Genomic DNA, 24198 nt, shown 5'->3' on the forward strand with positions numbered 1-24198 from the left:
CCGGACCCGAGCGGCCCTGAACCGCCAACCGGACCCGAGCGGCCCTGAACCCCCAACCGGACCCGCTTCACAAAGGCAAAAAGAAGAGAGGCCTTATCACCATAACAAGGGCTTATCAGACAACAAACTTCTCTTCCCGTGACTTTCATCTTCTGCACTTGTTCCGCTGATCTTATGAATAACTCATAAAGGCCGTACCCCCTTCGGCTCGGAGCAGCGTGCGCTGTAAAACACAGAGAAGTGTTTATGGGAGATAAGAGCCGGAGAGGTTGCCTTCCCAATAACGCTTTTTATCACTCCTCGTCCTCCCCGAGCATCGACTTTTACGACGCAAACCCACGGCAGCAGAATGGATAATTAGAGGAGTGTGTGGATCTCAGATACAACAGAAGCCATCTGTGGAAACACAACACACACACGCCTTACCTTCGGTTGCGCTCGCGGTGTCATTAACGCTTAATACCTGCCGCTAAACACCGCAGTTGTGTTAAATATAAACGAGTGCTTGATTTCATCCGATCTGATGAGGTTTTCGTCAGGTCCAGGAACTGAAAGCCGGCGATTGATCTGGCGGAGCGCATCGACCGGTTCCTGTCGGACTCGCACGGTCGATGGGCCGAAGGATCTCTGGACGGTTTCCTTCTTGACCGCTGGACCTCAAACTAAAGAGCCGACACACTAAAACACACACTTGTTCTGTGTCCGTGGCGCATAAACACGATTCACACGACGTGAGGTGAGATTTTAAAGAGGTGGTTGATTATGATTTGATTTTTCTAACTGTAGTTAGTGTGTAATGTTGTGTTGTCTAACTGTAGTTAGTGTGTAATGTTGTGTTTTCTAACTGTAGTTAGTGTGTAATGTTGTGTTTTCTAACTGTAGTTAGTGTGTAATGTTGTGTTTTCTAACTGTAGTTAGTGTGTAATGTTGTGTTTTCTAACTGTAGTGAGTGTGTAATGTTGTGTTGTCTAACTGTAGTTAGTGTGTAATGTTGTGTTTTCTAACTGTAGTTAGTGTGTAATGTTGTGTTTTCTAACTGTAGTTAGTGTGTAATGTTGTGTTTTCTAACTGTAGTTAGTGTGTAATGTTGTGTTTTCTAACTGTAGTTAGTGTGTAATGTTGTGTTGTCTAACTGTAGTTAGTGTGTAATGTTGTGTTGTCTAACTGTAGTTAGTGTGTAATGTTGTGTTTTCTAACTGTAGTTAGTGTGTAATGTTGTGTTTTCTAACTGTAGTTAGTGTGTAATGTTGTGTTTTCTAACTGTAGTTAGTGTGTAATGTTGTGTTTTCTAACTGTAGTTAGTGTGTAATGTTGTGTTGTCTAACTGTAGTTAGTGTGTAATGTTGTGTTTTCTAACTGTAGTTAGTGTGTAATGTTGTGTTTTCTAACTGTAGTTAGTGTGTAATGTTGTGTTGTCTAACTGTAGTTAGTGTGTAATGTTGTGTTGTCTAACTGTAGTTAGTGTGTAATGTTGTGTTTTCTAACTGTAGTTAGTGTGTAATGTTGTGTTTTCTAACTGTAGTTAGTGTGTAGTGTTGTGTTGTCTAACTGTAGTTAGTGTGTAATGTTGTGTTTTCTAACTGTAGTTAGTGTGTAATGTTGTGTTGTCTAACTGTAGTTAGTGTGTAATGTTGTGTTTTCTAACTGTAGTTAGTGTGTAATGTTGTGTTTTCTAACTGTAGTTAGTGTGTAATGTTGTGTTTTCTAACTGTAGTTAGTGTGTAATGTTGTGTTTTCTAACTGTAGTTAGTGTGTAATGTTGTGTTTTCTAACTGTAGTTAGTGTGTAATGTTGTGTTTTCTAACTGTAGTTAGTGTGTAATGTTGTGTTTTCTAACTGTAGTTAGTGTGTAATGTTGTGTTGTCTAACTGTAGTTAGTGTGTAATGTTGTGTTGTCTAACTGTAGTTAGTGTGTAATGTTGTGTTTTCTAACTGTAGTTAGTGTGTAATGTTGTGTTGTCTAACTGTAGTTAGTGTGTAATGTTGTGTTTTCTAACTGTAGTTAGTGTGTAATGTTGTGTTTTCTAACTGTAGTTAGTGTGTAATGTTGTGTTTTCTAACTGTCGTTAGTGTGTAATGTTGTGTTGTCTAACTGTAGTTAGTGTGTAATGTTGTGTTTTCTAACTGTAGTTAGTGTGTAATGTTGTGTTTTCTAACTGTAGTTAGTGTGTAATGTTGTGTTTTCTAACTGTCGTTAGTGTGTAATGTTGTGTTGTCTAACTGTAGTTAGTGTGTAATGTTGTGTTTTCTAACTGTAGTTAGTGTGTAATGTTGTGTTGTCTAACTGTAGTTAGTGTGTAATGTTGTGTTTTCTAACTGTAGTTAGTGTGTAATGTTGTGTTGTCTAACTGTAGTTAGTGTGTAATGTTGTGTTGTCTAACTGTAGTTAGTGTGTAATGTTGTGTTTTCTAACTGTAGTTAGTGTGTAATGTTGTGTTTTCTAACTGTAGTTAGTGTGTAATGTTGTGTTTTCTAACTGTCGTTAGTGTGTAATGTTGTGTTGTCTAACTGTAGTTAGTGTGTAATGTTGTGTTTTCTAACTGTAGTTAGTGTGTAATGTTGTGTTGTCTAACTGTAGTTAGTGTGTAATGTTGTGTTTTCTAACTGTAGTTAGTGTGTAATGTTGTGTTGTCTAACTGTAGTTAGTGTGTAATGTTGTGTTGTCTAACTGTAGTTAGTGTGTAATGTTGTGTTTTCTAACTGTAGTTAGTGTGTAATGTTGTGTTTTCTAACTGTAGTTAGTGTGTAATGTTGTGTTTTCTAACTGTAGTTAGTGTGTAATGTTGTGTTTTCTAACTGTAGTTAGTGTGTAATGTTGTGTTGTCTAACTGTAGTTAGTGTGTAATGTTGTGTTGTCTAACTGTAGTTAGTGTGTAATGTTGTGTTTTCTAACTGTAGTTAGTGTGTAATGTTGTGTTGTCTAACTGTAGTTAGTGTGTAATGTTGTGTTTTCTAACTGTAGTTAGTGTGTAATGTTGTGTTGTCTAACTGTAGTTAGTGTGTAATGTTGTGTTTTCTAACTGTAGTTAGTGTGTAATGTTGTGTTGTCTAACTGTAGTTAGTGTGTAATGTTGTGTTTTCTAACTGTAGTTAGTGTGTAATGTTGTGTTGTCTAACTGTAGTTAGTGTGTAATGTTGTGTTTTCTAACTGTAGTTAGTGTGTAATGTTGTGTTTTCTAACTGTCGTTAGTGTGTAATGTTGTGTTGTCTAACTGTAGTTAGTGTGTAATGTTGTGTTTTCTAACTGTAGTTAGTGTGTAATGTTGTGTTGTCTAACTGTAGTTAGTGTGTAATGTTGTGTTTTCTAACTGTAGTTAGTGTGTAATGTTGTGTTTTCTAACTGTAGTTAGTGTGTAATGTTGTGTTCTCTAACTGTAGTTAGTGTGTAATGTTGTGTTTTCTAACTGTAGTTAGTGTGTAATGTTGTGTTTTCTAACTGTAGTTAGTGTGTAATGTTGTGTTTTCTAACTGTAGTTAGTGTGTAATGTTGTGTTTTCTAACTGTAGTTAGTGTGTAATGTTGTGTTCTCTAACTGTAGTTAGTGTGTAATGTTGTGTTTTCTAACTGTAGTTAGTGTGTAATGTTGTGTTTTCTAACTGTAGTTAGTGTGTAATGTTGTGTTGTCTAACTGTAGTTAGTGTAATGTTGTGTTTTCTAACTGTAGTTAGTGTGTAATGTTGTGTTGTCTAACTGTAGTTAGTGTGTAATGTTGTGTTTTCTAACTGTAGTTAGTGTGTAATGTTGTGTTGTCTAACTGTAGTTAGTGTGTAATGTTGTGTTTTCTAACTGTAGTTAGTGTGTAATGTTGTGTTGTCTAACTGTAGTTAGTGTGTAATGTTGTGTTTTCTAACTGTAGTTAGTGTGTAATGTTGTGTTTTCTAACTGTCGTTAGTGTGTAATGTTGTGTTGTCTAACTGTAGTTAGTGTGTAATGTTGTGTTTTCTAACTGTAGTTAGTGTGTAATGTGTGTTGTCTAACTGTAGTTAGTGTGTAATGTTGTGTTTTCTAACTGTAGTTAGTGTGTAATGTTGTGTTTTCTAACTGTAGTTAGTGTGTAATGTTGTGTTTTCTAACTTTAGTTAGTGTGTAATGTTGTGTTCTCTAACTGTAGTTAGTGTGTAATGTTGTGTTTTCTAACTGTAGTTAGTGTGTAATGTTGTGTTTTCTAACTGTAGTTAGTGTGTAATGTTGTGTTTTCTAACTGTAGTTAGTGTGTAATGTTGTGTTTTCTAACTGTAGTTAGTGTGTAATGTTGTGTTCTCTAGCTGTAGTTAGTGTGTAATGTTGTGTTTTCTAACTGTAGTTAGTGTGTAATGTTGTGTTTTCTAACTGTAGTTAGTGTGTAATGTTGTGTTTTCTAACTGTAGTTAGTGTGTAATGTTGTGTTCTCTAGCTGTAGTTAGTGTGTAATGTTGTGTTTTCTAACTGTAGTTAGTGTGTAATGTTGTGTTTTCTAACTGTAGTTAGTGTGTAATGTGTGTTGTCTAACTGTAGTTAGTGTGTAATGTTGTGTTGTCTAACTGTAGTTAGTGTGTAATGTTGTGTTTTCTAACTGTAGTTAGTGTGTAATGTGTGTTGTCTAACTGTAGTTAGTGTGTAATGTTGTGTTTTCTAACTGTAGTTAGTGTGTAATGTTGTGTTTTCTAACTGTAGTTAGTGTGTAATGTTGTGTTGTCTAACTGTAGTTAGTGTGTAATGTTGTGTTTTCTAACTGTAGTTAGTGTGTAATGTGTGTTGTCTAACTGTAGTTAGTGTGTAATGTTGTGTTTTCTAACTGTAGTTAGTGTGTAATGTTGTGTTTTCTAACTGTAGTTAGTGTGTAATGTTGTGTTTTCTAACTTTAGTTAGTGTGTAATGTTGTGTTCTCTAACTGTAGTTAGTGTGTAATGTTGTGTTTTCTAACTGTAGTTAGTGTGTAATGTTGTGTTTTCTAACTGTAGTTAGTGTGTAATGTTGTGTTTTCTAACTGTAGTTAGTGTGTAATGTTGTGTTTTCTAACTGTAGTTAGTGTGTAATGTTGTGTTCTCTAGCTGTAGTTAGTGTGTAATGTTGTGTTTTCTAACTGTAGTTAGTGTGTAATGTTGTGTTTTCTAACTGTAGTTAGTGTGTAATGTTGTGTTTTCTAACTGTAGTTAGTGTGTAATGTTGTGTTCTCTAGCTGTAGTTAGTGTGTAATGTTGTGTTTTCTAACTGTAGTTAGTGTGTAATGTTGTGTTTGATCATAAACAACATCTGCAAAGTTACAACACCCAAAGTTCAGAGCAAAGGCAGATATTTGCTTTTATAGAAATAGCTTTTTAAGGACTACAAACGGCTGGCAGGAACTACACAAGGTTAGTGACATCACCAACCCGCCCCCGGGACACGATTTATAGATTATCAAGACAGAATATGCTAATCAATGACTAGAAGATAACTACACATAAACTACATAAATTCATCAACTAACCGTTCAGAAATGTCCTGTTGCTTCTACATGTGTCACTTCTTCTTGAGTCTCTCCATCTTTGTCTGACTGATTTTTGAAATTTTCAAAATGATTAATTGTGATTGTAATAAAGCGGTGATTAAATAAAATATAAATATTAGATGAAAAACAAACATAAAAATCTATTAAATTAAAAAAATTTAACTGAAATAAGAGTTGAAATACTACAATGACAAATTAATAAAAACTTATATATTCTGATATGCTGTATCTTCTATAAAACTTAATACAAATGTATTAATAAAAAAGTTATAAATATTATAAAATATGTCTTTATATAGCATTAATATTTTAAATAAACAAAAAACATATAATATATACATATCATTCATTAAGATACATTTATCATTAAGATAAGATATAGAATATATATTGATATAAAACTTAAAATAAATGAGTAAAACTTTATTATATAATATTTTTATATTGTAGATTGAATATTTGTAATTATTAAACACATTTTTTATAATAAACGAATATATACATATATATATGAGACTTCACTGTAAAAAAAATTGCTGCGATTATTTAGCACAACTTAAAATCCAACATTGTTTCAACTTTAAAAAGTATGTGTCCAAGCTTGACTTAAAATATTAAGTTTAGTTAACTTAAGTTTAGTTTGGTTAAGTTGGATATTTAAGTTATCTCAACAAATTTTAACTAATCGCAGCCACATTTTTTACAGTGTTGGCAATGATATATACATATATATATATACATATATAAATAGGCTATAAATAATATATATATATATACACATACATGCATGCATATATATATATATAAGAGACTTGGCAACGATATATACATATATAAATCGGCTAAAAATAACAGCCTCATTAAACCACCAATAATTGGTACATTATCTTTGGCCAAAAAAAATCATTTTGTATTTCCAAAAACTAAAATTTAAATGAAAGCTAATTAAAAATCTGAATGAATACTATAATAGTGCATTAAAAAAAAATACTAAAACAACACAAGTCTGTACTTTCAAAACGTCCATTGTAAGTGCATTACTGTAAACATGATTACAGTAAAAGAACAAAAACACGATTCATGCATCGAACAGCATTTCACAGTTGGTTTTACATTACATTTGGCAAAAGTTCACTTGAACCCGAAACATTCCTTCAATCCCAAATCACACACACACACACACACACACACACACACACACACACACACACACACACACACACACACACACACACACACACACACACACACACACACACACACACACACACACACACACACACACACAGCGAACAGAGCGCAGAAGTGCTCATTAATTCCTCAGTTTTCAGCGACGGAGGGAAGTTGCGGTCTGTGATTGAATAGACTGACCTCCAAAACCCACATAGCGTAATCATCCCGACTCAGCTGTCGCAAATTAGCGGCGCTGGTTTCTGGGTCTTCGCTGATTGCAGCCGAGAGGACCCGTTTGAAGCCAGACATCTGCTGTGAATACACCACAATGACACTTTCTATCAAACTGCCAATGGCTGTATTATAGACAAACAACCTCTTGTTATCGTGGACCACTTCAGATGTGGAGTGACTCGTTGTGTTGTTGTGTAGAAGCCCTTGGGTTCGAGATGATGCACTACACACATCGCTTAAACATGATGACATTTAGCTTTGCTCATCGCTCCTTCCTCAAAAGACGTCTTCAGACACACTCATTTGTTCTGCTATTCTCAGTGATGACCATTAAAAGTAGTGTGCGACTCTAATTCAGAGGTGAAGTATTGGTGTCATATCATAACCTAATACTGAACATGCGATTTTATTTAAGGCGAGACACTACAGGTGAATAGGGTACAATTTTAAAATAATAGATATCACCATGAAACTTCCTCAGTTGATTACTTACACAAGTTCATAACAAATATGTATTACAAGTTTTTGAAATTTGTATGTTTAATTATGCAAATTAGGCATTATCTCATTAAATATGCGCAATTTTGCATATATTTTCGGTAGATAGATCTGAACATATGATAAAGTCGTGTGCAAAATTCTTTTTTCATTTTGATTACACACAAGATGAAAGATGATGTTCAGAGGGATTTCAGGATATATGCTTTCATTAGGAAATCAAAATGTACTGTCCATAGCCTTAAAAAATAGATTTTTGCCATATTTTTTTTATTAAAATGTCACATAAATCAGGCCAGGAATGATTTATGAACAAATCCCTCTGAACATATCTTCAGAATACTGCTAAGTGTGTAACTGGAGAGTTTGGTGTACATCGGCTGAGACGTTTATACTGGAGAATGACAAAAACTCATTTTGAGAAAACGGCATTTAAAGATTTATGTAAAAAATCATACTTTTTTAGTGGAAACAACTATTTACAGACACAATATCTTATCAAATCATTAGCAACAACAATACAAACCACCTAAATCACAGCATTGTACAGGAGAGAGAGAGATTAAAAGGAAGCAAAGAGAGATCGCGGATCATGATGATTTAAAACGCCAACTTTTGTTGAAATATCGGAGAAATCTACAGACGCAAATAGACAACGTGTAGTACACCACAAGTAAACACAAAAAGTATTCTCATCGCTTGATAAACTTAAGGTTGAGCCGCTGTAGTCACTTGGACTATTTTAAACCAGGGCTGCCAACGGTCAGGCATTGAACGTGAGACTCACGCAATTGGCCCTTTTCACACGCTCTCACGCCACACATCCATTTTCTCACGCAGAAAAAAATCAAGAAGACATGTTATTGAAGACAAATAGCCCAACATCTTAAAATTGACCAGTGAAAAAAAACCCGATGTTTTTGCCTGCCGTGTCTCGCCTTAAAGGAACACTCCTTTTTTTTGGGACTTTAGCCTATTCACCGTATCCCCCAGAGTTAGATAAGTCCATACATACCTTTTTCATCTCCGTGCGTGCTATAAGTCTGTTTGACGCACCCACCGCTAGCTTAGCTTAGCACAAAGACTGGATGTAAATGGCTCCAGCTAGCATACTAATCCACATAAGTGACAAAATAATGCAAACATTTTCCTATTTACATGTTGTGATCTGTATAGTCACAGAGTGTACAAAAAACAAAGTCACATGAGACACAGACATATTTTAACCGTATAAATACTGGGAACTATATTCTCTGAAGGCGAAGCACTGCTACTTGGGCGGAGTGATAACCGCAGCACCAGAGACGCGCCGTGGTGAGGAGTTTGGGTAACAGAGTCAGCAATTTATAAATAGTAAAAGCGTAGTTTACAATCATGGGTTTTCGCTGTATTGTAAAGAGCTGTGACAATAAACAGGGGAGACCAGGTAATACCATGATGTTTCATAGAAGTCCAATTAAAAACGCTGACCGGATGAAGAAATGGCTACTTGCTCTGGATATTGACCAAGTAAAAATCATCTGAAATTTCCTCAAAATCAGCCATGATCACCATTCACGTCCGCTAATAGATAGTTAGTCACGTTGGTTTTGTTGACAGAAGAAACAACGGCGCGTTGTGGTTAAAAGTTTATAAATGTTATTTTTATTATAAAATGTCCGATGGTTTGTCTAGATAAGACTCTTATTCCTCGGCTGGGATCGAGTCGAGACTTTGAAGCTGCACTGAAACTCACATCTGGACCCCATTGAAGAAGTCACTATATGCAGAAAAATCCTGGAGTGTGTTCCTCAAAAACCTTCATTTCTTTTCCGACTGAAGAAAGAAAGACATGAACATCTCGGATGCCGTGCGGGAGAGTAAATTATCAGGAAATTTTAATTCTGAAGTGAACTACTCCTTTAAGGCACACAAACAGCACCATTTCCAGAGAAAAGCCCCGAGTGTGGTTCTGACATTTAAGTATGATTTACAGTAAAAGCACTGCGGCACAAAGGAAAGACTAACCTTTATCCTGCAAAGAGGAGCTATGACTGTAAAGACACCGATGTCTTGAGGTCGAGCTGGAGAAGTACAGAGAGACAGAAGACACCGAGAACACAAACCCATTAGCAATAATCTGAGAACAGACTGGACCTCTATTATTTGCTTTGCTCTATGGAAACAACACGTATATAAAAAACGCTGAGCGATTAGGATTCAGGACTGGGCCGAGAGACCATATTTCATCTCTCTTTCAAGGCTGAAGAATCAAAATCAACATCTTAACAATATAGACATCACATAGACATATAGCAGAGTACATCTAATTCAACAAAAGACCCCTTGAGGCCTAATTACTTTAGCAGTATTTGGAAACGACAACTTCAAAAGGGCTTGTTATTAGCGACACCGGTGGCCGTTAAGTGAACTGCAGCCATTATAGTTTAACCCCTTATATTGGCATAGGCCACCGCCATATTTAAAACAGTAATATCCTATACTAAACCTAAACTAATCTTGACAAACTCTATCTTACAATCTCTAGTTTACATATTTGGTGACTGATTTTCAAAATAAATGACAGAGGAGCCGTAATTTATCAATTTGCAACAAGAATATGTTCATACTCCTAAGGCGTGTTCAGACCTTTATTTTGAAATAGTGATGAACATGAAAAATCATGAAAGAATGGTAGAAACCTCAGTTTGTTTTCATGCCAAGAGTTCAAAAGATAGCTTCCGTTCAATTCTTTTAGAAAAAAAGCTCTGAAAATGTTTTAAATATAAAGAAAATAATAATAGATTCAGCATTAGTGATGTGCAGCGAGCTATAATGCACATATGTGATCTTTTGTGTTTCTTAGAGGTTGAATTCATTTCAAAATCTGCCAAACTTCCAACACTACTTCTGAATAGGATGTCTACTTCATAAATTGTATGAAAATTGTAAAAATAATGGTTTAGACTCAAACCACATATGGAGATGGCGGCGCCCTTATATGGGCAGTGATGTCCACTAGTGGAGAAGTGTGGTACTGCGCCCAAACTAAATCTCACTGAACGCTTATTTACTGAGATATCAACCTAACATTTGAAACACAACTTGTTCAGATTTTTGGCTTTGATTTTTTTTTTGCATATTTAGATTGAAAATATATATTTTATATAAAATATGAATTACATTTTTTACATTGTACATTTTCATAAACTCAAACTTCTATGTGTTCTTCTGTGTGTTCCTCTGAGTGAGTTCACGTAGTGTAACAGCGCAGCGCTTCTGGGTCGTACGTCAGAACGGAGGCTCACTATTGGCCAGCATCTCACACATGACCAGCGTCGGCCAATAGTGAGCCTCCGTTCTGACGAAGTGCTGCGCTGGCTCACACAGAAGAAAATCAAGAGTTGAATAAAGTCGTTATTTTTGTTTTTGAGCGCGAAAAGTATTCTGGTCGCTTGATAATCTTAAGGTTGAGCCGCTGTCGTCACTCTGACTATTTTAAACATTGTCTTTACTAACTTTCTGGGCCGGCAAGTTTCAATTACAACAGAAGCCTCTGGAGGAGTGAGACAGCGCTCAGATTTAATCAATAATATCTTTATTTGTGTCCCGAAGATGAAGGAAAGTCTGACGGGGAACAACATGAGGGAGAGTCATTACTGACAGAGTTTACATTTTTGGGTGAACTAACCCTTATACTGTATATATATATAAATTTTTACTTCAAAACATTTCACAATAATGAAAACCCAGCTACATGCAAACGTGCCGAAAACAGCACTAGTTATTTTTTTCTCCTGTAGTGAAGTGTTTTGCAGGAGGGCCGGCAGTGATGGAGCAGGGGATTTTGATCTCAGTATTTCTCCAGTTCCCGGTCACCCGTCCATGGAATTAAACCCGTAACCTCTGCAACAGCAACTCACTTTCTGAACTATTAGACTCGGAGAAGCAGCAGTTCCTCCCGAAGACTTCATCAGTCAGACGCTGACAGGATAAATAGGCCAGCGCACACATCTCAGCTTCAAACATCATTATACTGAGGCACTTCACACACAACATGGAGCCATTGTGCCAACGCCACGGCACCAAGATGAACACGCTTCAATATAGTCACTTTAGTAGAGGTTTTGAATCCAATAGATGTATATGAGATTATGCTAAAAAGCTGATAATGTGCAAAGTCACGTAAACGCCTCAAACGCGTCTCTTTTATCAGGGAAAGGTCATAAACACAGGCGTGTAAACACCTCGATCAGCTTTCTGTTTGCCTTCTGATGTCAAGACCGGGGATGTGCACAGTTATGATTAGACACGCATGGACGGAGGTCAACAGAACAGATCCGGGTTTATTTCTATTTATCATTTAATGCCGTATCTGCATCGAAAGGCTATGTTCAGGGCGAACTCAAGAGCAATGGAATCTAAAATAAGCATAATAACTATTATATTTCACTTTATTGTATACATTTAACATGATTTAACAATGTTATCTCCATAAAAAATAATAATATATAAAACAAATAAAAATAGCAACAACAATAATAAGAACAGTTATACAAAATCTTTCAATTTGATAAAAATTCTAATATTTAACATTAAAAACTTTACTTTATGATTTAAGTCATTGCTTAATATTTAAAGAAGGACATTCCAATAAAACATGCTTTACAGTCGAGTAAGACTTACAAAAATCATATAAAGGCAATTTTTCCCTTTCAATAAATATGTTTAGTCCATGTAACCAGTTCAAAAACATATACATAAATATATATATATATATGGTCTTTTTAAAAGTTGTTGTGATGTTTATTTATATAAAATATGTAATTTGTATGTGTGTGTGTGTGTGTGTGTGTGTATCAGGTCTTTTTAAAAGTTGTTGTGATGTTTATTTATATAAAATATGTAATTTGTGTGTGATTGTGTGTGTGTGTGTGTGTGTGTGTGTGTGTGATTGTGTGTGTATATCAGGTCTTTTTAAAAGTTGTTGTGATGTTTATTTATATATATGTATAATGTATATATGTTATATATATATATGTGTATGTATATATATATATATATATATATATATATTGTATTTCACTATAACCATATTTCACTTGACAATGTAAATTCAGAAGAAATCCGTTTTATAAATATGATATTTTTTATTAATATTTTGCTTGCAAAAATTAAAAACAAAGGGCTACTTTTAAATGACCATCAATGTAAAAAAAAATTACTACCAAATTGTTGCAGCATCTACCAGAAATAACTAGAGGAAATAAATTAGTATTTTCACTCCAATAAATTTTTTTAAATCAAGATACATTTTCTTGAGATGCAAAATGACATATGGAATGTTCTGTGGTCTGAAAAATGTCAAACAAAATGTAAAAATATCTGCCAATAGGGTCCAAAATAAGTTGTTTAAACATGTTTAAACTAATTTTCCAGGAAAAAAGATGCCATTTTGCAAAACCTTGCGGTGTTGTACAGTTTCGCACATCCTTAATGAACCTGCTAACATCCTGAAGAAACAATGACTAAACCATCTGGGAAGACAATCGAGGAGAAGACAATCGCTGTGACCAACAATGCATGGCATAAAACACAGCTCTTCTTCACCTGAATGGGAATGCTCTAGAAAGCCACACACACACACACACTCACTTCAGAAGCTCTTCTCGAGTGGCTTGCTGAGAGCCGCGCTGTGGAAATCACTGTGAGAGGTCTTGAGCTCAGCGAAGGAAGACCGGCGGCAAAAACATCTGCATCCACTCTCCATCGGGCTTTTTGATGAAGCGCTTCAGACTCTCATGTGATGAACACAGGTGTTCATGTGCAACGCCTCCAGCTGAGGTCTCTTCATAATGCCAACTCTGACACTGACATCCGTCAGATTAAACCACTACATTTCCCTGAGTAAGCGCTTGCATTGGCAACGCAGAGCGGATCCTGGAGACGCACAGCACTGGCTGCAAGTTATTCAGAGATAAAAACACAGCACTAATAATGTCAAGGTCATGGCTTTGATTCACAGAAAACACACACAAACTGATCAAATGTAAACCGTGAATGCACTGCGAGTCATGATGAATGCAAAGCACCTTCCCTGCTGAGAGACCAGCATGTGCTCTCAAACCTCACTGGCCAGCATCATCACCCACATGGAAACTCACACTGGTTTGAGCCGGCCTTTCTGTAGAGCTTCCTGAATATACCGCGATGATGTTCATTGCCGCCATGTTGCTAGGGTGTTGCTATGGCGTTGCCAGGGGTTATCTCTAAGGTGTCCTGAGTGGTGTGTCCTGAGTTGTGTTTAGAATGTAGCTATGTGGATGCAATGGTGTTGCCAGGGGTGACCTCTGTTTAGAAAGTTTTTAAGTGGTTGCTATGGTGTTGCTAGGTTACTAAGGTGTTCTGAGTGGTGTTTAGAATGTTGCTATGTGGTTGCTATGGCGTATCTCTAAGATGTCCTTAGTGGTGTTTAGAATGTTGCTATGGTGTTGTTACGGCTTACCTCTAAGATGCTGTGAGTGGTGTTTAGAATGTTGTTATCTGGTTGCTATGGTGTTGCTAGGGTTTATCTCTAAGATGTCCTGAGTGGTGTTTAGAATGTTGCTATGGTGTTGCCACGGCTTACCTCTAAGATGTTGCGAGTGGTGTTTAGAATGTTGCTATCTGGTTGCTATGGTGTTGCTAGGGCTTATCTCCAAGATGTCCAGAGTGGTGTTTAGAATGTTTCTATGGTGTTGCTAGGGCTTATCTCTAAGATGTTGCGAGTGGTGTTTAGAATGTTGCTATCTGCTTGCTATGGTGTTGCTAGGGCTTATCTCTAAGATGTCCTGAGTGGTGTTTAGAATGTTGCTATGGTGTTGCCACGGCTTACCTCTGAGATGTTGCGAGTGGTGTTTAGAATGTTGCTATCTGGTTGCTATGGTGTTGCTAGGGCTTATCTCTAAGATGTCCTGAGTGGTGTTTAGAATGTTTCTATGGTGTTGCTAGGGCTTATCTCTAAGATGTTGCGAGTGGTGTTTAGAATGTTGCTATCTGCTTGCTATGGTGTTGCTAGGGCTTATCTCTAAGATGTCCTGAGTGGTGTTTAGAATGTTGCTATGGTGTTGCTAGGGCTTATCTCTGAGATGTTGCGAGTGGTGTTTAGAATGTTGCTATCTGGTTGCTATGGTGTTGCTAGGGCTTATCTCTAAGATGTCCTGAGTGGTGTTTAGAATGTTTCTATGGTGTTGCTAGGGCTTATCTCTAAGATGTTGCGAGTGGTGTTTAGAATGTTGCTATCTGGTTGCTATGGTGTTGCTAGGGCTTATCTCTAAGATGTCCTGAGTGGTGTTTAGAATGTTGCTATGGTGTTGCTAGGGCTTATCTCTGAGATGTTGCGAGTGGTGTTTAGAATGTTGCTATCTGGTTGCTATGGTGTTGCTAGGGCTTATCTCTAAGATGTCCTGAGTGGTGTTTAGAATGTTTCTATGGTGTTGCTAGGGCTTATCTCTAAGATGTTGCGAGTGGTGTTTAGAATGTTGCTATCTGGTTGCTATGGTGTTGCTAGGGCTTATCTCTAAGATGTCCTGAGTGGTGTTTAGAATGTTTCTATGGTGTTGCTAGGGCTTATCTCTAAGATGTTGCGAGTGGTGTTTAGAATGTTGCTATCTGCTTGCTATGGTGTTGCTAGGGCTTATCTCTAAGATGTCCTGAGTGGTGTTTAGAATGTTGCTATGGTGTTGCTAGGGCTTATCTCTGAGATGTTGCGAGTGGTGTTTAGAATGTTGCTATCTGGTTGCTATGGTGTTGCTAGGGCTTATCTCTAAGATGTCCTGAGTGGTGTTTAGAATGTTTCTATGGTGTTGCTAGGGCTTATCTCTAAGATGTTGCGAGTGGTGTTTAGAATGTTGCTATCTGGTTGCTATGGTGTTGCTAGGGCTTATCTCTAAGATGTCCTGAGTGGTGTTTAGAATGTTTCTATGGTGTTGCTAGGGCTTATCTCTAAGATGTTGCGAGTGGTGTTTAGAATGTTGCTATCTGGTTGCTATGGTGTTGCTAGGGCTTATCTCTAAGATGTCCTGAGTGGTGTTTAGAACGTTGCTATGGTGTTGTCAGGGCTTATGTTCTGAATAGTGTTGACAGCAAACACCACCAACTAGAAACTTGCTTAAGAGCACCAGAAAATAGTAAATAACACAATGTAAGACCAGGATAACATTTATGCAGTTGATTAAACTAAACCTGAATAATCGCATTAGTAATAGTGGTACCATCTTCAAGAATCTAAAATTCAGTCCCACCGTGCAGCTCTCTCTCTCTCTCTCTCTCTCTGCCGAGCTACTACAGAATTCACTAGAGTCCCTCCTGTCGGAGCAAAACGCGATCAATACGGCCCAGTGACTCGTGATTGCTCTGTGTATTTTCAATGATCCAACAGAGATGTGTTTAAGCCATCAAACACCTTCTAATCATCATGCAACAGGGACTTCAATTTACACTGGACTGCGTGTCCTCAGCCCGGTCGATTATATCTGTCCCATCTACTGGCAGCTCCAATTCTGCTCGAGCAGTCTTGCCACTATTTGGCCATAATAAGCCTCAAATTGATGATTAACCTTTGTAATCCAGCAAGCACATGGAAGACGGTGTGCTCTTGTCATACGAGAAAGATTCTGCATTATGGCGTGCGGGAAAATTGAGGGGTTTCTGAGCAAACGAGGCAGCGTTATCTGCACGGAGCGTGCTCGAGTATAATGAAGACGCATCTCGAGAACGAAGAGTCTTTTAATAACAAAACCGACTGTTTCACTGTATTGTGCACGCTTTAATAAAAACTGCATGCGTTAAGAGCCTATCCGAGGCTGTTATCTCGGGAACGCGGGGAGAATTAGCATGTGGCGCAGCGCGTCGGCCATTGTTTATGGCACTCTATTATTTGGTAATCAGACATTAAATGAGTCATTTCTCTACATTTAACATTCCAGCCGGTGAGCTAATGGCTTAATCTGACCAACGTGGATGATTTACCTGTTGTTTACTCTGAATCACCATTAGACGCACTATTCGTGACTGCAAATGAAGCAGGAAATAATTTCTAAAAACATGCACTCTGACTCCTGAAAGGTTGACCATTCAGATATATGCATTAATATGCGTTCTATGCTTTCGCCACCCTGTGATATTTGCATATGTTTCATAAGGGCAATGTTTATAAAAGGCTTGAGGCTCCTTTATCAGAGGCCTTCATCAGTTTTGGTATTTCATATCTATCATATTTGTGTCCTTTTACACATCACACTGTCAAAGCGCCAGACAAGCAAGCTCCTTCATTATCTTAAAATCTCTAAGGACAAATAATAAGATTCTCATTTCAATGAAATACATTTAAATTAAAGTCCTAAATTAAACCCTAATATATTCCACTCCGGGGGGGCAGAGACAGAATCAGGGCATACTTGAAAAACATGTCAAAATCAAGAGTGAAGTAAACTTTTAAAGTTCAGAAACTTTAATTTGTCAAGGGGTCATGGCTCACTGCTATGCCAATCTAAGTTGGAGTAAGTTACATTAAAATCACACACACACAAAAAGATGAATCACAAAAGATTCAGCAAGTTTTAACAAAAGGCTAAAACAACAAATAACTATAACCCAGTACTCTAAAAAATGCTGGGTTGTTTCAACCCAATTTTGGGTAAAATATGGACAAACCCAGCCGTTGGGTTACATTTTTACATTACATTTTTAACCCAACGTTTGGGTTTGTCCATATTTTACCCAAAATTGGGTTGAAACAACCCAGCATTTTTTAGAGTGAGCGAACAAAAATATGTGACCCTGGACCACAAAACCAGTCACCAGTTTTGAAATTGAGATCTATACATCATCTGTAAACTGAATACATTCGCTTTCCGTTGATGTGTGGTTTGTTAGGATAGGACAATATTTGGTCGAGACACAACTATTGAAAATCTGGAATCTGAGGAGCAAAAAAATGTAAACATTGAGAAAATCTCCTTTAAAGTTGTGCATTTATGTTCACGATTGTGCTGCATTCACTCACAAAAATACATGTTTTATATATTTACGGTAGGACATTTACTAAATATCTTCATGGAACATGATCTTAATATCCTCATGATTTTTGCCATAAAAGAGAAATGGATAATTTTGACCCATACAATATTGTTGGCTATTGCCACAGATATCCCCGTGCGATTCAAAACATCCAGTTTTTTAAATGTTTTAAAAAGATTCTTCCTTGCTTTATAATTTTTCAATATCGTTACTTATGATGAATATTCTCTGAATATTCCCAATTTTTTTTTTAAACATTTTTACATTTAAAAAAAAAATAGGATAAACGTTTAATTAAAATATTCAGGCGATGTGCCACTGTTTTGAGAACATAATTAAAGACCAGATACCTTTAAACGAACATTACTGGAGGAACGTTTGTTCATAACTTTGAGAGAACCTCGCCAGAACAGTCTCTATAAGCTGGGGAGATACTGAGGACTCATCTAAAGAATAACGGGGAATTCAAATAGATGTTTTGCTTGAACAACTAGTCAAATAATTATCTAATATTATTTAGGAAGCTCTGTGTAAACTGGCTTAGAGTTGGTCTGAGCCAATCAGATGCAGTTACTAGGGTGTTCACATATGTGACCGTGGACCACAAAACCAGTCACATGGGTAATTTAAAAAAAAAATTAGATTTATACATAATCTGAAACCTGAATAAATAATCTTTCCATTGATGTGTGGTTTGTTAGGATAGGACAATATTTGGTCGAGACACAACTATTGAAAATCTGGAATCTGAGGAGCAAAAAAATGTAAACATTGAGAAAATCTCCTTTAAAGTTGTGCATTTATGTTCACGATTGTGCTGCATTCACTCACAAAAATACATGTTTTATATATTTACGGTAGGACATTTACTAAATATCTTCATGGAACATGATCTTTACTTAATATCCTAATGATTTTTGGCATAATATAAAAGAAAAATCACTAATTTTGACCCATACAATGTATTATTGGCTATTGCCACAGATATACCCGTGCGGCTCCAGACTGGTACGGTCCAGGGTCACATATATAATATGTTCTTGTATTAAAAACAGCACAACAAAATCTTTAAAAGTTGCATATTTCATTGACACTAATGTCTATAGTACAAACGGAGCAGTACAAGATTGAATTGCACATTACACAAATGTAATACTTAAGGGTTTCTTCAAATCTCTAACCCTGAGCAACACTAATCATAACTTGACCCTCATGATTCTGCTCAAGCACAACCTTATTAGTGTTTACTGGAGGAAAGTTTTCTCTCTTTTACTGAGTCTTCCAGCTTTACTTTCTCCACTGTTCCATGAAAAAGCCTTTTATGAAAGCCTAAAAACAAAAAAAATAATAAATAATGAATCCAGCAACACAGAATGGAAAATCCAAGACGTGCAGCATAATAAAGTAAGCCGCAGAATCAAATGACTGCAGTTTCTATGAGCTTTAATCTCTGGGTAATTTCATTTCACACTACACAGTACTAAACACTGCAACACTAGAACAATATTTTGGCTCCGGCCTCTCGCAGGTATTTGAGAAACGGAGCCATTAAACACACATCTATTGTCTGGTTGTGTCGCTGAATAACAACACGCTGCAGCGCTTGTAGGGCGGAATAAAGAGCAACACAACATGCGGTAAAGCAGGCTTTCTCTCTGATCCGAAGAGAAGGAAAAAGCCATGAATAAAAGTCTTTTCGCTCATCAAGTGGAATGATAAATTCCCCCCATAATGCATCTGCCGCAGAATTCGTGATGAAAAAATATTTTAAATTAGGTGTCAAAAGCCTCATACTCAACAACTCCCTCTCAAACCGCACTCCAAACGTGCTTTCGTCCAATTATTTGAAAATGACAGCAAATTGAACAGAAGAAAGCACAAAGCCGTCATCCCGAGGCGCACATCCAGGAAGCCTCGTCGGAATACATATACCATTAATGAGTCCGTCCCATCAGAGATCATCGGATGCTGTGTGAGTTTATGCGAGGAAACACAATCAATACACGACTTGTCCAGATGCACCGCACAGCCATCGCACGACTCCGGACGGGAATCATTATTCTGGTTCCGGTTTCAGTTCTGCTTCTTTAAAAGGATAGTCCACCCAAAAATAAACATTCTGACATAATGTACTCCCCCGTGTGTCATTATGAACCCGTATACCTTTATTTCTTCTGAAGGAGATGTTGAGCAGAATGTTCACGCTGCTCTTTTACATGCAATAGAAAGAATATTAAGAAAAAAACACGCTCTGTCCTTCCCGCAGACTGACGCTTTGTCCTGGCCTTGATAGATTCTCCTCGAGTTTATATCTGTTTTACAGTTGCTGTCTCTCCAAGCAATTAACACAGCCAAAGCAAATAATCCAGATTAAGTTAACACAGTGAATTCTGTTTTAAGTGAACGTAAACAGTTGAGAAAGAAAACGCATGTAACAGTATAATGCATCCGTGTGCCAGGTCTTTAAAGGTTAAAAAGTCAAATTATGAGATCATATTAAAAATATCTACAGTATATGGCAGTTTTCCCCATAGTATCGATGTCAAAATTGTGGCCAGTGAAAATGCTGAGTGGCTTGTAACTTTGGAAAACCACTAGCCACAGTGACTGATGAGTAAAACAAATAAATAATGTCAAGCCCTAGTTACGGGTAACACTTTACTTCAGTAGTCCACTTAGACATTCTACTAACTATAAGTAACTTTGCAACTACATGTAAACAAACAGTATTACTAGACTGTATGAGACCTATTATAACGCTCCGAAACGCAAGTATCAAACGTGGAACGCAAGTATCAAACGCGTAACTCTGTGGGCGGATCCCGGTCGCTGTTGCTATTATACCGGCGGCATAAACGACTCTTGCGCCCGACGCAAATCTAAAATGTGTTGTTCTGAAGTCGCTTCATTACTCATAGGTGTGGTTTGGGCGTAACGTGAAATAAACCAATCAGAGCGTCCTCTCACATTCCCTTTAAGAGCCGGCGCGCTTGTTCCACGGCGGATCGCTATTATAACGGCGGATTGCTATTATAACGGTGGATTGCTATTATAACGGCGGATCGCTATTATAACGGCGGATCGCTATTATAACGGCGGAGGATCGCTATTATAACGGCGGATTGCTATTATAACGGCGGATCGCTATTATAACGGCGGATCGCTATTATAACGGCGGATCGCTATTATAACGGCGGATCGCTATTATAACGGCGGATCGCTATTATAACGGCGGAGGATCGCTATTATAACGGCGGATTGCTATTATAACGGCGGATCGCTATTATAACGGCGGATCGCTATTATAACGGCGGATCGCTATTATAACGGCGGAGGATCGCTATTATAACGGCGGATTGCTATTATAACGGCGGATTGCTATTATAACGGCGGATCGCTATTATAACGGCGGATCGCTATTATAACGGCGGATTGCTATTATAACGGCGGAGGATCGCTATTATAACGGCGGATTGCTATTATAACGGCGGATTGCTATTATAACGGCGGATCGCTATTATAACGGCGGATCGCTATTATAACGGCGGATTGCTATTATAACGGCGGAGGATCGCTATTATAACGGCGGATTGCTATTATAACGGCGGATCGCTATTATAACGGCGGATCGCTATTATAACGGCGGATCGCTATTATAACGGCGGATCGCTATTATAACGGCGGAGGATCGCTATTATAACGGCGGATTGCTATTATAACGGCGGATTGCTATTATAACGGCGGATCGCTATTATAACGGCGGATCGCTATTATAACGGCGGATTGCTATTATAACGGCGGAGGATCGCTATTATAACGGCGGATCGCTATTATAACGGCGGAGGATCGCTATTATAACGGCGGATTGCTATTATAACGGCGGATTGCTATTATAACGGCGGATCGCTATTATAACGGCGGATCGCTATTATAACGGCGGATTGCTATTATAACGGCGGATCGCTATTATAACGGCGGATCGCTATTATAACGGCGGATCGCTATTATAACGGCGGATTGCTATTATAACGGCGGATTGCTATTATAACGGCGGATCGCTATTATAACGGCGGATTGCTATTATAACGGCGGATCGCTATTATAACGGTGGATCGCTATTATAACGGCGGATCGCTATTATAACGGCGGATCGCTATTATAACGGCGGATCGCTATTATAACGGCGGATCGCTATTATAATGGCGGATCGCTATTATAACGGCGGATCGCTATTATAACGGCGGATCGCTATTATAACGGTGGATTGCTATTATAACGGCGGATTGCTATTATAACGGCGGATTGCTATTATAACGGCGGATTGCTATTATAACGGCGGATCGCTATTATAACGGCGGATCGCTATTATAACGGCGGATCGCTATTATAACGGCGGATTGCTATTATAACGGCGGATCGCTATTATAACGGCGGATGGCTATTATAACGGCGGATGGCTATTATAACGGCGGATGGCTATTATAACGGCGGATCGCTATTATAACGGCGGATTGCTATTATAACGGCGGATTGCTATTATAACGGCGGATTGCTATTATAACGGCGGATCGCTATTATAACGGCGGATGGCTATTATAACGGCGGATGGCTATTATAACGGCGGATCGCTATTATAACGGCGGATTGCTATTATAACGGCGGATCGCTATTATAACGGCGGATGGCTATTATAACGGCGGATGGCTATTATAACGGCGGATGGCTATTATAACGGCGGATGGCTATTATAACGGCGGATGGCTATTATAACGGCGGATCGCTATTATAACGGCGGATGGCTATTATAACGGCGGATGGCTATTATAACGGCGGATGGCTATTATAACGGCGGATGGCTATTATAACGGCGGATGGCTATTATAACGGCGGATGGCTATTATAACGGCGGATCGCTATTATAACGGCGGATTGCTATTATAACGGCGGATTGCTATTATAACGGCGGATCGCTATTATAACGGCGGATGGCTATTATAACGGCGGATGGCTATTATAACGGCGGATGGCTATTATAACGGCGGATCGCTATTATAACGGCGGATTGCTATTATAACGGCGGATTGCTATTATAACGGCGGAGGATCGCTATTATAACGGCGGATTGCTATTATAACGGCGGAGGATCGCTATTATAACGGCGGATTGCTATTATAACGGCGGATTGCTATTATAACGGCGGATTGCTATTATAACGGCGGATTGCTATTATAACGGCGGAGGATCGCTATTATAACGGCGGATTGCTATTATAACGGCGGAGGATCGCTATTATAACGGCGGATTGCTATTATAACGGCGGATTGCTATTATAACGGCGGATTGCTATTATAACGGCGGATTGCTATTATAACGGCGGATTGCTATTATAACGGCGGAGGATCGCTATTATAACGGCGGATTGCTATTATAACGGCGGAGGATCGCTATTATAACGGCGGATTGCTATTATAACGGCGGATTGCTATTATAACGGCGGAGGATCGCTATTATAACGGCGGATTGCTATTATAACGGCGGATTGCTATTATAACGGCGGATCGCTATTATAACGGCGGATTGCTATTATAACGGCGGATCGCTATTATAACGGCGGATGGCTATTATAACGGCGGATCTCTATTATAACGGCGGATTGCTATTATAACGGTGGATTGCTATTATAACGGCGGATTGCTATTATAACGGCGGATTGCTATTATAACGGCGGATTGTTATTATAACGGCGGATTGCTATTATAACGGCGGATTGCTATTATAACGACGGATTGCTATTATAACGGCGGATCGCTATTATAACGGCGGATCGCTATTATAACGGCGGATCGCTATTATAACGGCGGATCGCTATTATAACGGCGGATTGCTATTATAACGGCGGATTGCTATTATAACGGCGGATCGCTATTATAACGGCGGATCGCTATTATAACGGCGGATCGCTATTATAACGGCGGATTGCTATTATAACGGCGGATCGCTATTATAACGGCGGATTGCTATTATAATGGCGGATTGCTATTATAACGGCGGGTTTGCCGGCACACGCCAGGAGCGGTTCACAGCCGAGGAGACCGACGTTCTCGTCAGGGCCGTAAAACACAGAGAAGTGACATTGGGGATGATGGAGAAACACACAAATTAGCTTCGGTTAAACAGGCATATAATAATTTGGGTAAATGTGTAATCTAGATTAATGCCTATTTTTTTCACATCTTCACGGACACAACAATGATTTCCCTCGAGTGTGCATATTTTTCCTTGTAATAATGTATGGTTTGCAAAAATGAAAACTGCTGCGTCTGTTTAGATTAGAGAATCAAAGTGTGTGTGTTGTTCACACGCTACATAATGGCCAAGCACGCGCACTTAAAATAGCATCTGACTAACGCGCGGCGCCACTGTCTTTAGACTCGGTTTCTCCTGGTCAGTGGCGGAGTTGTTTTCTGGAACTGCAGAATATCACCAGGGAACGTTTGCGCCAGAACACACTCTTCTTTTCACTAAAAGTCCACATGAAATGCGCCATTTAGGACAGGGGCTTGTTGACATGAAGTTGCAAAGTTCCTTATACTCAGTAAAATGACTAAAGTGCACTGTCAAAATAAAGTGTAACCTTTGAATATGTACATTATAATACAGTAGATTTTCATTGAGTAACGACTTAAATTTGGGTCTGATCCATAGACAAAGATACTGAACAGCTTCAGAAGACTGGAATATATATGGACCACTGTTTATTAGTGTACTTCTGAAGTCTGACAGGC

General features: G+C 38.2%; 1 protein-coding gene across 2 annotated transcripts in view; it reads right to left on the bottom strand.

The window, feature by feature from the left end:
• hs3st1l1 (heparan sulfate (glucosamine) 3-O-sulfotransferase 1-like1) overlaps positions 1 to 24198 on the bottom strand; it is a 65489-nt gene that overhangs the window by 19939 nt on the left and 21352 nt on the right. The window contains exon 2 of one of the 2 annotated variants that reach the window (XM_079635547.1): positions 9383 to 9438. The exons of the other annotated variant lie outside the window; for it this stretch is intronic. The gene's annotated coding sequence lies outside the window, so the exon portion shown is untranslated. The remainder of the gene's footprint in view (positions 1 to 9382; positions 9439 to 24198) is intronic. 2 annotated transcript variants of the gene reach the window in all.

This window comes from Phoxinus phoxinus, assembly GCF_949152265.1.
Source record: "Phoxinus phoxinus genome assembly, chromosome: 14".
Classification (NCBI taxonomy): domain Eukaryota; kingdom Metazoa; phylum Chordata; class Actinopteri; order Cypriniformes; family Leuciscidae; genus Phoxinus; species Phoxinus phoxinus.